At 39.6% G+C, this 13,735-nt stretch overlaps 1 protein-coding gene across 11 annotated transcripts in view; it reads right to left on the reverse strand.

Moving 5' to 3' along the window:
- Positions 1–13,735, reverse strand: part of GRIA4 (glutamate ionotropic receptor AMPA type subunit 4) — a 396,312-nt gene that overhangs the window by 296,451 nt on the left and 86,126 nt on the right. The gene's annotated exons all lie outside the window — the stretch shown is intronic.

Here is a 13,735-nt window from a genome sequence, read left to right on the forward strand (position 1 = left end):
GTAATTTCAACTTTCAAGTTCTGTTGTTTAAGAAATACATTTTGTAAGGCTATAGTTGCCATAGACAGTGATTCCTCTGATGTGTCTGGGCAATGTAAATAGAAAACGTCCTGGAAAGGATTCACTTGTCTTGATGTCAATAAAAACATTCATGTTTCATGGTCAAAATGTCAACATTAACATGAGTTTGGAAGAAGTGGATTCCAACCCTCATGGACGACTTGGAGGGATTCAAGACTTACGTGGAGGAAGTTACTGCAGATGTGGTGGGAACAGCAAGAAAAGGAGAATGAGAAGTGGGGCCTCAAGATGTGACTGAATTGCTTCAATCTCGTGATAAAACGTCAGCAGACAAGGCATTGCTTCTTATGGACAAGCAAAGCAAGTGGCTTCCTGAGATGGAATCTACTGGTGAGGATGCTGTGAAGACTGTTGAGATGACAACCAATGATTTAGAATATGACATTAACTAAGTTGATGAAACAGCAGCAGAAGTTGAGAAGAGAGATTAATTCTGAAAGAAGTTCTGCTGTGGGTAAAATATATCAAACAGACTTGCATTCTATAGAGAAATGTTCATAAAAGGAACCGCCAATCAATGGGGCAAGCTTCACTGCTGTCTTATTTCAAGAAATTTCCACGGCCACCTCAGCCTTCAGCAGCACCACCCTGAAGGGTCAGCAGTCCTCAACATCAGGCAAGACCCTCCACCAGCAAAAAGATTCTCACTCACGGAAAGCTAAGATGGTGGTTAGCAATTTTTAGGAATAAAAGTCTTTTAAAATTAAGATATACACATTGTTTTTTAGACATAATGCTATTGCACACTCAATAGACTACAGTATAGCATAAACATAACTTTTATATGTATTGGGAAACCAAAATATTTATTTGACTTGCTTTATCGTGGTGGTCTGGAAATGAACCCACAATACCTCCGAGGTATGCCTATATATGGAAAGGAAATGAAAACAGGACAAAGAAGAGATGTGTACACTCCCATAGTTTTGCAGCATTATTCATAATATCTAAGATATGGAAACAACCAAAGTATCCATCAACAGATAAATGGATAAAGAAGATGTGGTATATACATATAGTGAAATAATATTCAGTCATGAAGAAGAAAGAAATTCTACCATTGCAACATCATGGACAGACTTAAAAAGGATTATGCTGAACGAGACTAGTCAGAGAAAGACAAATACTGTATGATATCACATATATATATGCAATCTAAACAAGTAAACAAACATACAAACTCATAAAAACAGAAAATAGAATGGTGGTTACAAGGGAGTTGAGGGTGGAAAAATTGGGGGAGTGTTGTTTAAGGATATAAACTTGCAACCAGTAGATACGTAATTCCTAGAGACACAAGGCAGAGAATGGGGATTATAAACAATTTATTATTGTACATTTCAAAGCTGCTAAGAGACTTTAAGTAGTTGTTCCCATCATAAAAAGGAAATGGTAATGATGAGACATGACAGAGGTCGTAGTGAGTGCTATGGTGGAAATAATACTGCAATATAGGAGTGTATCAAACCAACATGGGTCACACCCTACAATACACAAGGCTGTATGTCAATTATCTCTCACTGTTAGAAAACACTATATGTGTTATGTATTCTTAGTACTGCGATTTGTTAATACCTAAAAACTATTTTATGTATGAGTTTTTTTCCATTCCCTTTCCACCAGCCATTAGTTTTACATTTTCCTCATTCTTTGCTTTTCCTATTATCTTTATGATCACTATTATTTTCGTTTGGTTTTGTAAGTATATATACACATGCATTTAAAATTATCTGGGGCTCCTGGGGGACTCAGTCGGTTGAGTGACTTTGGCTCAGGTCATGATCTCCCGGCTCATGGATTCGAGCCCCATGTGGGGCTCTGTGCTGACAGCTCGGAGCCTGGAGCCTGCTTCAGATTCTGTGTCTCCCTCTCTCTCTGCCCCTTCCTCACTCAAGCACTGTCTCTCTCTCTGTCTCTCTCAAACATAAATAAACATTAAAAACATATTCTAAAAAATAAGTAAAATAAAATTATCTTACAATTATATTTATCCATTTATCTTTGTATTTTCTTGGAGTGCTCCAGATTCATCTCAGTATTTGGATATTCAATTCTATTTTCCATTTATTTTCTATTTAATTAATTGGAACTTGTAGTTTATCTTTAAAGGTGTAATGATAAGTTAACTTTTCTCCAATGAGTAGAAAGAGTATTCACATAAGAATGTTAAGTGGCTATGTAAAAATTAATATATATCTGTGCTCAAATATTTACTTTTCAGCAAAAATATAAATAAGAAAATGTGTAGTTTTTTAAATTTTGTTTATGTGTGTATTTATTTATTTATTTATTTATTTTATGGACAGAGAGAGAAAGAGCACGCACACATACAAGTGGGGAGGGGCAGAGAGAGAAGGAGAGAGAGAATCTCAAGAAGGCTCTGGGCTGACAGCAGAAAGCCTGACGTGGGGCTTGCTCTCATGAACCATGAGATCATGACCTGAGCCAAAGTCAGGTACTTAACCAACTGAGCCACCAGGTGCCCCAAGAGTTTATAGTTTTAAGTCATACCCCAATTTTAGGGGAAGTCATCTTTAAGTTCCATAGTATCAGGTCAGAATGTGTAGTATGCTTATTAATTTGTTCATTTTCAGGTGCTGTCACACATCCAACAATTAACACTTTTCAGGGGGAAGAGGCTAAGAGAAGGTGCAATCTTAATCAATGATTTCCCCACACTATTTAATTGCATTCAAGGAGGTTAAAAATTGTTTGCTCACACCTGCTGGAAGTACCAGCCAATACCTTAAATAAACTTCATTTCCTATTCATACGAACACACACACTGTCTTTAATAATGGAATGGAATTCTTGATGGACATGGAATGGATACATACTGCCTTGAGATCAACGCTTTACTTTAAAATCACACAGGTACATATTGTAAAGCCTCTAATTGTCTTGAAGGATCTGTGAACTTCCAAAAGTGACTTCTAAGCAGATAAAATATGGACACTTATCCCGCACTATCTCCATGCATATAAACACCCTTTCATTGTGATTAAGAACTAACTCATTGAACACATAATGCTGAACATTTACTGTGTGCCTAGCACTGTGTCAAGCTCAGAAGGTATATCTGCAGTCCAGTGGGTAAAGAGGAAAGTAAGAAAAGCATTTCAGGGGCATCTGGGTGGCTGAGTCAGTTAAGTATCCAACTTCAGCTCAGGTCACGATCTCATGGTTTGTGTGTTCAAATCCCGCGCTGGGCTCTGTGCTGACAGCTCGGAGCCTGGAGCCTCCTTCAGATTCTGTGTCTCCCTGTCTCTGCCCCTCACCTGCTCTCTCTCCATCTCTTTCAAAAATAAATAAAACATTAAAAATTTACTTTTAATTTTTTTTGGTGTTTATTTATTTTTGAGAGAGAGAGCGAGAAAGGGGCAGAGAGAGGAGGAGACATGGAATCCAAAGCAGGCTCCAGGCTCTGAGCTGTGGCACAGAGCCCGACGTGGGGCTCGAACTCACGAATTGTGAGACCATGATCTGAGCCAAAGCCAGACACTTAACTGACTGAGCCACCCAGGCATCCCTAAAAAATTTATTTTTAAAAGAAAAGCATTTCAGCACTGCGTGTTCTCAGCCCTTAGCGCTTAGGGATGAGCACACTATGAAAAATGTGCAGGGTAAAAGATCCCTAATTCAGTCTCAGGGGGTTAGGAAATCTCTGGATAAGGCAGTCTTCAATGTGAAATCAGAAATGGGAATAAACTCTAGTAAAAGTGGGACAGGACTTTTACAAAGGGTAGGGAATAACATGCACAAAGTCCAGGGTCAACACAGAATGTAACTGCTTCAGGGGTTTTCTAGGTAACTCAAAATGACTGGAACTCAAAGGGATCTGGGGTAGTTGGGAGGCTGGAAAATGAGCAGGTGTCTATTCATGCGTGTTGCCTCATGCCAGGCTCAAGAATTTGACTTAGCTCTGAAGATTTATCTTCAGAGACGCTGATATAGATTTACATTTTTGTGTTGTTAGGAGAATGCACTGCAGACGAGCCAGACCAGAGGCAGGAAAGCCAATGAGGAGGTAATTAATGCATTTGTCTACACAAGACGTGAGGGGGGCCCAAACTAATTTAATGTCAGTGGGAATTGAAAGAAGAGGACAGTTTGAGGACAGAGCTGATTTGTCACTGTGAATGCTTGGATTTTAGGGGTAGGTTGTCAAGGAGGGTAGCCCAGCCCTGACCTGGACATGTAGGTAAATGTATCCATTGAAAAGTTGTCAGCATCTAAGTAATTGTCACATGGGATTTGCATACCTTTGCTGGCAGGGAGGCTTAAAAGGGAGGCACGTAATTGGGCCACAAGGGGGTGAAACTAGTAATAGGAGTGATGTACTCTGGCTTCACAAGACGTGCCTGGCATCAGCCTGCAATTGCCAAAGCAACTGTCTCACTAAGTAGAGAAGGGGAAGGCCGTGTGGGAAAATTCTGGAACCTACCTAAGGCTCAAGAGTTATACCAAAAATGAGTGGATTCGTTTCTCTTTCTTTGTCTGCAGTTATGTAATTAATGCGTCACATCAGGTCGATGGTTGTCAAAAATGCTTCTGCCGCTGCGAGCTGTATCATCATCTCAGAGGGACACTTCTAGAAGCAGCTCCCTGCACTCCCCCCGTAACGCCAGTGTCATATAATAAACTATCACATCTCCGTGCTTTGTTAGGCAGTATATGACACGCACGGATTTACAACATTCATCCATTCATTCACTCAGCAAACATTTATCGAGTGTCCCACTAGCTCCTAGGCACTGTTCCAGGCATGGGGAATAAAACAGCGAATGAAACAAAGCTTGTGCCTTCACAGAGCTTTTGGTGATGGAAGACGATTAATATGCCAGATGGTGAAAAATGTGATGAAGAATGATAAATCAGGGTACGAAGAATGCCAGGTGTGGGCTGTGGTGGACAGCTGTGCCATTTCTAAGGTAACTAGGGTGGTTATGATGAGCCTGTCTGATGAGATGATGTTCCAACCGGGCGAAGGGTTGAGGGAGTGCATCGTGTGGATATCCATGGGACAAGTGTTTCCAACCAAAGGATTAGCAAGGGCAGAGGCTCTGCAGGATCAAAGAAGGAACATACTCCCATACTCATGGAACAGCAAGAAATTTTATTGTGCCTCCACGATATATACGCTAGGGTCCTGTGCAATCTCTAGGAAGGAAAACGGAGATGAATAAGCATAGATTTTGCCCTCAAGGAGTGTATACTTAAATACAGGAGCTAAAAGAGGTAGACAGTCGAAGGTGTCAATATAAAGAAAAAGTTATAATATTACTTCTGGTAGAGTGGCTTAGGAAAAACGAAACACTGCTTGAAAACCGGAAGAGCAACAGATACCAATGTTGTGTCCATTCCCAAATGACCCAGAAGGTGGATGATACCTGAAGTCATGGTCATGCTCATAGGTCATTACGGTCATGTGATACGATCTCGTCCCAGGCAGCACAGCTTATTTCCTGAGTTATTCTAGCAACCTTGCTCATAGGTTCTCTTGAAAATCAAATAGCAAGTTTGGAGCACCCAAAGGGATGCTGCTGGTCTTTTCCCCGGTCCATCCTGCACATGCAGCACATGGAAAGGGTCTTCAGGAAAGGTTTCCCGAGGGAACGGCTACATCAAGAGAAACTATGTGCCCCGAGTTGAAATGATATTCATGAAAACATAAGTCTTGACGATTTCAGCATTAATCAAGAGTAGAAATGAGGACAAGTGTACTGGGAGGAAGCTGTGTATATACCCTCAAATAATACACTGCAGCCGGGAGGAAGTTAGGAGACGTGGGCACGGACAGACCGAAGTGACACAGCATATTCAGAGACTGGGTGGCTCTTTTGTGTGAAGATTTGGGACCGACTTCCCATCTAAATGGATGCCCTTTAAACGACAGCATGTTCTGTGAATAGTGGTGGCAGCTGCAAAATCAAAGAATCATCCCGGCTTGTGCTCAGGGAGAGGGCCCGTGGTTCAGAGAGCAGTCTTTCCACCACACCTGCATGTGCATCGTCATGAGCGTCCGGGGTCATCACCAAGAATGACCGACAACAGCACCATATGCACACAGTGCTGTCCCCTCATTTCCGAGGTGACTGTGCATATTCTCTCCGGGTTCCCGACGCATGAGACACAAGAACTTTTCCTCAGTTTCACTGCAGTGCGCTCGAGGCCGCAATTACTTCCACATTGATTTGATCAAAGTCTCCCCTTGGTGTTTTATTGTGAAGCAGTTCTACGTTACTAGGGAAACAGACTCAAGTCTGAGTCTCAATGAATGGCATCAAGGATTAAAATTACCTCCACCCCTACCTGAGCTCTACTATAGCCGCAGGACTGTTATCCTAATTTGAGGCTTCCCTACACACAGGAAAGATTTCAGGCAAATTAAGAGATGCCACGTTTTTCTCTAAATTTCTACATAAAAATATTCATCCTATTTGGGGCACTGTTAGGAAGCTTTCAACCCTCACCTTACACCATTACTGCACGGAGTATATGTCACGTGAATAATTTTCATTATAGTAACCTAATTAAATTACATTTTACAGCTCTACCATTCAGTAAAAACTTCATGTGTCTGCACATCAAATGAAGAGTTATGATAAATGAAAAATGGCTGCTGGATATAAAATCAGTGCCACATTAGCAGAAACTTCTATAAAGAGTTGGATTCACTTTCCTTATCTCTAGAATGATATGTGATTTCTAGGATGGTATTTTCCTATTTCTGGAACGTGAGAAACACAGAGGAATCACCTCGTCTACAATAATAATCCATCCACACCCAGCCCCAATCCTCCAGCAGAGCGGCCAGCTGAATGTGTCGATGAATGAATGAGCACAGGTGTTTTGATTCCAGACAATTCAAATCATCATGTTAGGGAGTGTTCAAGTTAGGGAGTATTTCACAGAGGTTCATAAAGCACGGTGCATTCTTTTCCGAAGCCCAGGCTTCCTGACCATCTGGAATATGCTGACCTTCCTTACACCTTATCCTACCTCTTCGCTGGCTGAGTCTACACTCTTTTCAGGCTGATTTCAGCCTAGGGTTTCTTAACCTATTTTTCTTGAGTGAAACATAAGAGGCCTAAATTGTAGGCAAAAAAAATTGTAGGTGAGCATATGTGCATCTGAGCATTTTTCTGGAGCAGAAGAGAGAGCTTATGGCTTTTATCGGCTTTTCAGAGGGATGCTGTGTCCCAACACAGGTTAATAACTACCTTTAAGTGCCTTTTCACACATCATCAAAAAGTCACTCACTGTGTTCTGAAAGCTTTTTTTTAATTATTTGTTCCAGAAAATAATAAAGTAATAATTATGTTAGAAAATATAAACAATAGTTATTTTAGAATATGAAATATGTTAGCAGGAAAATGCTACTCTTTTATCTCTCAGATACCTCATTTCATGCACGATAAAATAAACTTCAAAAGTCCTTACCAGATGCGAGCATTTCAGTACATTACATGTTAGTAAGAAGTAGTATCTTGCAAACACAGAGTGCTTCTATTATCAAATGTGACACAACTTTAGTACACAAACTTCTTTTTCATACATTCTGAGCACATCTAGGAAGCCCACAAGTATGATATAATGACTTTGTACAACAACTATTTGCACATTAAAGACAGAATGTTTGACTCAATACAGATTTACTGCGGTCCTGCCTTGTGGTTAGGCTCAGTGGTCTATGTTCAAGTAGAGGCACAGGAGAATTAGACCCACCTTCATCCTGAGGGGTGTAGCCCAGCGTATGGAGAGAGGCAGTGATAAAGGCAAGTGAAAAGTCTTACTCAGAGGGCACACCAGGGGCCCTGGAGGAACCTAGGTCAAGTGCCTAACAAGTCTTTTGGGCTTGGAGGCAGTTTCCAAGATGAAGTAACTCCTCAGTAGCCGGTGTGAGTAACCCAGGAGACCCGAGATGGGGGAGAGACACTGAAAGATCAATGCATCAGGCAGCAAGGGCAGCCAATATAAACATCCAGACATGTCAGGGAGGTTGCCTTTTTACAGAACTAGAGATTTTATCAGGAGAATTGAAATGCCAAAGGTTTCAGCCTTTTAAAAGGATTTGCTTGCCTCTCATCCAGAGGGCAATGGGATCTATTAAAGACTTTAAACCAGAGGATGCAAAATTGTACACAAGAAAGTAAGGCTATGCAGCATTTAAAGTGTTCACAAGCTGGTGGAGGCACCCTGGAGAACAGCATGGGGGGGGGGGGTCCTCATAAAGTTATAAATAGAACTGTCCAGGATCCAGCAATAGCACTACTAGGTATTTACCCAAAGAATACAGGAGTGCTGATTCACAGGGACACATGCACCCCAATGTTTATAGCAGCACTATCGACAATGGCTAAATTATGGAAAGAGCCCAAATGTCCATCAATGGATGGATGGATAAAGAAGATGTGGTATATATATACAATGGGATATTACTTGATGATCAAAAAGAATGAAATCCTGCCATTTCCAACTACGTGGATGGAACCGGAGGATATTATTCTAAGAGAAATTAGTCAGTCAGAGAAAGATGAATATCATATGTTTTCACTCATATGTGGAATTTAGGAAATAAAACAGATGAATATAGGGGAAAGGAAGCAAAAATAAGACAAAAACAGAGATGGAGACAAACCATAAGAGACTCCTGAATACAGAGAACTGAGGGTTGATGGAGGGAGGAGGGTGGGGGATGGGCTAGATGGGTGATAGGCACTAAGGAGGGCACTTGTTGGGATGAGTGCTAATGTTGTATGTAAGTGATGAATCACTAAATTCTACTCCTAAAACCATTATTACACTATGTATTAACTAGCTTGGATTTAAATAAAATTAGAAATGAAAAAAAAAAAAAGGGTTCACAAGTTACTGGCTAAGCAAAATCAGTTTGAATACTTCAGGCCTTGAGAATTTGGTTTCCAAAATCATCAGGATTAAGGAATGGCTCGTAGCCAAAAAATAAATTTAAAAAATCTAAACTAAATTCTCATTTCCTGTCAAAGAAACAGCCATTCTTTGATGGGAAATAAAAACAAACAAATGTAACTATAAAGATTAGAGGACTTTAAGATTGTGCTTCAAACACAGTCATAGATTGCTTCGCTACAGATTGGGAAAGAAACACTTTTTAATTGGCATTGTTTAGGTAAGGCCACTCTTTCCAAATTTAGGTAAGAAAAATGGGAGAATCATGACAAGAAAAGACATCTGTTTTCCCCCTCGCATGAGGATAAAAACATAAGAAGCTCAACAAGAAGAGGGAAGACGCCAATGCTGATGACCAGCAGTGACGTTAGCCATGGAGTCATTCCCTGGACTGTCGTTGGCCATGGAGCCATTCCACAGACCGACGTTGGCCATGGAGCCATGCCACGGACCAAGCAAGAATGATGGAACAATGAGGGCAGACACTGTCACAGCAGAGAAGAGAATGGCTAGAAAAAAATGGCAGATATGCCAGGTCTGTTAAAAACAAAACAAAACAAAACAAAACCAAAAAATTGTAAAAACACCGAATACAGTGTTCTGCAAGGTAACACACAGGTGGGAAATGGGTAAAAAAATTTTAAAGATATTTCAGTCCAAATTAAATGAAGAGACAGCATTTTAGCATGTAAATATACACCAGTCATCACAGTGTGACCGTTGGAGAAAAGGTGTCATGAAGCAAGATGTTGGGTTCAGATCTGCTACGTCCTAGCCACACACCCTTGGGCAAATTAACTTTAGTCCCTAAATTTCACACCTGTTTAGACTTTTGTGACATAGTAAGTAGACGGTTAATGGCCATTTTTCATACGATATTTCTAATAATCACAAGAACACTGTTAAATGGAACCTACCATCCACATTTTTAGATATGAAAACTAAATTTAGTACAAGTTAAATAACTTACTGAACGTTACACACTTACAAGTAAAAAAACAACTTCCTACATAAAGGTGTTTTTAAATACACACACACACACACACACACACACACACAGAGTATCTTATTGACTTCTAAGATTACAACACTCAATTTAGGAAATGGTTAACATAATTACTCAGTTTTACTAATTTGATGGAACATAAAGATAAAAGTAGTTTCCAAAGTACATAGGTGCTACAACTTAATTTTAAAATGCTCTAAGTTGATCTCAGAAATAAACAGCATGGACAATACAAATAAGGCTAGGGTCAAAGTTTGGCTCCTTTAAGCAACCTACTCAAATCTCAATGTCAGGAGATAAGGGTTTCTGTCTGTCTTGTCCATGCTGTCTCCTGAGCATCTTGAAGACTATTTGGTACAAAGTGGGCTCTCAAAAAATATCTTCTGAGTAAAGTTGTTTTATACAGGCAGCTAAATTTTAGATTCTTAGATTGTAGGACACTGCATTTGGACATTGGACAAGCCTAGTCCTCCACTAGGAGAGAGGATCGGCAAGAAGTAATGAATGCACAACAAAAAGTATTTTAGAGCAGTTAGAAACAAGACACTGGAGGTCTGGGTTAGAGGTCTGCAAAAACATGCTTCTGGAGGGAGGGAGGAAGGGAGGGAAGGAAGGAAGGAAGGAAGGAAGGAAGGAAGGAAGGAAGGAAGGAAGGAAGAAAAGGGCGAGGGAAGGAAGGAAGGAAGGAAGGAAGGAAGGAAGGAAGGAAGGAAGGAAAGAAGGAAGGAAGCGAAGGAGGAAGGGAGAGAGAGGAGAGAAGGGAGGAAGGAAATGGGAAGGAGGGAAAGAAGTGGAAAGGAAGGAAGGAAATACTATGTACTGTGTTAGGGTTTACAATGAGCAAACAGGTAAGCCAGCAATGATAAAACAGAAGAGTGTAAATACCATGCTAAAAAGAATACCTGCAGTCTTCACAAGATAAAGAGTGAACACACAGGAAGAAAGGCCAGATTCTCCAGCCTTCTGGGAAATCATGTCTCTAGGAATATTTACATCCTGTCTAAGTTCTAGAGTTTAAAAATATATAGACTGATCTACAATGAAACAATCAAAAATTTTGCTCTAGGGGCACCTGGGTGGCTTAGTTGGTTGAGTGTCCAACTCTTGATTTCAGCTCAGGTCATGATCCCAGAGTCATGGGCTTGAGTCCTGCATTGGGTTCCATTAAGCTGAGTGTGGAGCCAGCTTAAGACTCTCTCTCTCTCTCTCTCTCTCTTTCTCTCCCCCCTTTGCCCCTTCCCCACTCAATCATGTGCATGCACATGTTCTCTCTTTCTCAAATTAAAAACAAAAACAAACAAACAAAAAAAAAAACCTCTGCCTTAAAAAATTTTTTTGGCTCTATTTTAACAATCAAAACCACTGATGTAGTGTTTTCTTGTAAATAGCTATTTTTAGAAATTCTAAACCCCAAGCAGTGTTTTCTTTTCCCTTGGCCAGATATCATCTTCCATTCTGTTGACAAATTGAGTACTGATCAGATGCAAGAATATAGTCATAAATAATATTTTCATATTCCACATACACAAGTAGCTTATATGAATGTATGTATTATTGTATGTACATATGTATTATTAAAGTGTATGTGTGTATTATACATATACTTTGCAGGAGAGTAAGTAGCAAACTTTAGGATTAGTTGTATTTTTATTCTTTTCTTTTTTCAAATGATGACAACTTGATTCGATTCTGGTCCTTTATTTTACTTAGTTATGACTTGTAATCACTGGCTGATTTAAAATATTTTTGAAAACCCAACCCATTAATATTAATAACATAAAATGGCACGGAAATCGCTGCAGCTTTGAACTCCATGCTCTCAGTGAAGTCTGAGGCAGATAATGACCGAGCTATTTAATAGCAGAATACTGTGAATCCAGAATCTCAGCTAGGTTTTGTGTTTTTTTTGCCAAGAAGCACAGGACACGCTAAAAATGCTGTAATTTTCTTCCGCATGTTTCATGTATATTTATATTTCAGTAATCCTCAAGACTACATTATTTAGCTGAAAGAAAGAATAGTATAAATGGGCTTAGTTATTTATATTAAATATTTGCGTTATTTCATAAATGAGAAATTACTCTTGATGTGTTACAGATGAGACCGTTGCATTTTTGGACGATTGCCATGTGGGTGCTGACTTATAGAATGCAAAGCCTCTAGTTCCAGAATTCTGTATCTCTTGGGGCTAAAACTTAAAATTGAAATAATGAGTTAACCAAAATATGTAAAAGCATAGGCTGACAAATGGCTCTTTTGGGCTTAGCAGTTAAATGGGTATGATATTCTATCCTTTTGATTTCGATTTCAAAGGGACATGTTAAGATAGATTTTTTTTCTGGGTTGATCTTATGCTATTATGACTGAAAACAGTACTACTCTCCAGTCAAAGGGATGGGGCTACAGAAGTTTAGAGCAACCTGAAATGTTTCACTGAATGTTTAACTTGACCCAGTCCTTGTCATATCTCTCCAATAGCACGGGGTGCCTTGAGGGCGAAGTATTTCCAATAATCATGTTTACAATGGTGCTTTAGGCCTAGAAATCACTCAACAAATGCCACCCGTAGTGCAGCGGTTTTGTTTTGTTTTGTTTGTTTGTTTTCAGAATAAGTGATTACATATACGATGTTCAGGGCACACATCTACCCACAAGAGAGGTACTCAGTACATGACTATCATCATCGTCAGTATCATCAACACCATCAAATTTAAACATTCCCTAAATTCTCTAAGTTCTCTTACATCTCCGGGATGGTGTATCTTCCAATGAGGTCAGCACTAAGGTACCTGGTAACTCAGTTTGTGTTGATTTTAGATATTCTAATGTGTGGTTTTATAATCCAGCAACATGTATTTATATATCTATTACCTAACATTATGTGCTGGAATTCTGAAATATGTTTCAGTAAAAAATAACAATTCATTTAATCATCTAAGTAGTCCTTTGCTGCGATTCCCTTACTTTCTTCATTTTACAGATGATGAAATTGAGGCACAATGTTTTAAAATGTTAAATTAAATCAAGCGAACTGTTTATTATCCAAACATCCTTGCAGAATTCAAGTTTGGTTTTCAGACGAACATTTAATTTCTCTTTCTGGCTCACATACAAAAAGGGCATAGACAATATTTCTTATGTCTTCGCAAGAAATGTCTTATTCTGTATTATTTTTATTGTCTATATTTAAACATCACTCCCGGGAAGCTTATTTTACTTATTGATTTTTGATTGTTCAATTTTGTCACCCTCAGGAGGCACAAAACCGTCTAACTGGGTTGTTGTAGATTACTTACAAAAATCTGTAGCCCCAATTGTGCCTGCCCGTGCTACACAGCAGGCTAGACAGACGCTAAAGGGCTAACTTACTAGCGAATCTACTGACTAATTACCTAGAGAAATAAAAACTCTGCAAACACAAGGAGTGGGCAATGTTCCTGTCATCTTTGTCTTTGCTCCATGTCTGTTTACTCATGAGTCAGTACAAACTGTCCAGGAAGCATCTGATTTTGCTTATTCCCCTCAGGGTTCCACCACCTAGCGTCCTGACCTCCTATTCCCTGCCCTTGGCTGTTCAAGGGCAGGACTAACACTTGGTGACATCATGATGCTCCCAGGAAAAGCGTCTATTTATATTTCATGCCCTGATTTTAAAAAAGTCCTTAATATTGAAGAAAATTGATACAATCAGTTATTTGTGTAGAAGAGAAGGGTCAC

This window comes from Panthera pardus, unplaced genomic scaffold, assembly GCF_024362965.1.
Source record: "Panthera pardus isolate Hobbes unplaced genomic scaffold, ASM2436296v1 HiC_scaffold_12, whole genome shotgun sequence".
Lineage (NCBI taxonomy): Eukaryota > Metazoa > Chordata > Mammalia > Carnivora > Felidae > Panthera > Panthera pardus.